The sequence below is a fragment of the Capra hircus genome, chromosome 4, assembly GCF_001704415.2.
Source record: "Capra hircus breed San Clemente chromosome 4, ASM170441v1, whole genome shotgun sequence".
In the NCBI taxonomy this organism is placed as follows: domain Eukaryota; kingdom Metazoa; phylum Chordata; class Mammalia; order Artiodactyla; family Bovidae; genus Capra; species Capra hircus.
This window is the reverse complement of record NC_030811.1, coordinates 25,696,848-25,698,335: the sequence shown is the minus strand read 5'-3', so window position 1 is coordinate 25,698,335 and position 1,488 is coordinate 25,696,848. Positions and strand designations below refer to the sequence as shown.

The 1,488-nt window shown below is 38.1% G+C and overlaps 1 pseudogene; it reads left to right on the top strand.

Moving 5' to 3' along the window:
- Positions 238-1,074, top strand: LOC102184690 (annotated as a pseudogene).

The following is a 1,488-nucleotide window of genomic DNA, read 5'->3' as shown; positions in this document are numbered from 1 at the left end:
AAATTCTAAAATTACTTAATCTAGGGAATTCCCTGGCAGTCCAGGGCCCAGGATCAATCCCTGGTCAGGGAACTAAGACCCCACAAGCTGCACGACATGGCCAAAATAAAACAAAACTAAACTAAAATTACAGGCTACAAGAAGGTGGAAGAGAGAAAGATGTACCAAAAATAGTGGTAACAAATAGAGAACAAGCAAGATTGTTTTAAAGACAACTATAGCCTTTCAGGTCTCTGAGCGGCACCATGGCGGTTGGCAAGAACAAGCGCCTTACAAAAGGAGGCAAAAAGGGAGCCAAGAAGAACGTGGTTGACCCATTTTCTAAAAAGATTGGTATGATGTGAAAGCACCAGCTATGTTCAGTATAAGGAATATTGGGAAAACATTGGTCACGGGAACTCAAGGAAGCAAAATAGCATCTGATGGCCTCAAAGGTCATGTTTTTGAAGTGAGTCTTGCTGATCTGCAGAATGATGAAGTTGCATTTAGAAAATTCAAGCTAATTACTGAGGATGTTCAGGGCAAAAACTGCCTGACTAACTTTCATGGTATGGCTCTTCCCCGTGACAAAATGTGCTCCATGGTCAAAAAATGGCAGACCATGATTGAAGCTCACTTTGATGTCAAGACTACCGATGGCTGCTTGCTTCATCTGTTCTGTGTGGGTTTTACTAAAAAGCACAACGATCAGATTTGGAAGACCTCTTACGCCCAGCACCAGCAGGTGCGCCCGATCCGCAAGAAGATGATGGAGATCATGACCCGAGAGGTGCAGACACATGACTTGAAAGAGGTGGTCAGTAAACTGATTCCAGATAGCACCGGAAAAGACACAGAAAAGGCTTGCCAATCTATTTATCCACTCCATGATGTCTTCGTTAGAAAAGTAAAAGGCTGAAGAAGCCCAAATTTGAATTGGGAAAACTCATGGAGCTACATGGTGAAGGTAGTAGTTCTGGAAAAGCTACTGGGGATGAGACAGGTGCTAAAGTTGAACGAGCTGATGGATACGAGCCACCAGTCCAAGAATCGGTTTAAAATGCAGACTCTTAATGGTGACAATAAAAGATCTTATTTGTGGTAAAAAAAATTTTTTTTTAATAAAGACAACTATATAAATTAAATATTTAAATAACCTATCAGACCAACTGAAAAACAGATGTTAAACTGGATTAAAAAGCAAGAACCAATTATGTGCTATCTCCCACATACTTATCTTATAAAGATACAGATTGGTAAATAGAAAAGTTTAAATATAACATAGTCATACCAATCACTTCATATCAGATTAAGTAGATTTCAAAAGGAGAAATATTACCAAGGATAAGGAGGAATATCTCATAAACTAGTCAGTTTCAAAGATATAAAGATCTTACTAATATATGCAAAATAAAGTTAAACATGCAGAGAAAATCTAATTGAAGTATAAGGAGAACAAAATAACTCAATTACAGCATCTTTATAATTATACAGATAATGACACAGAAC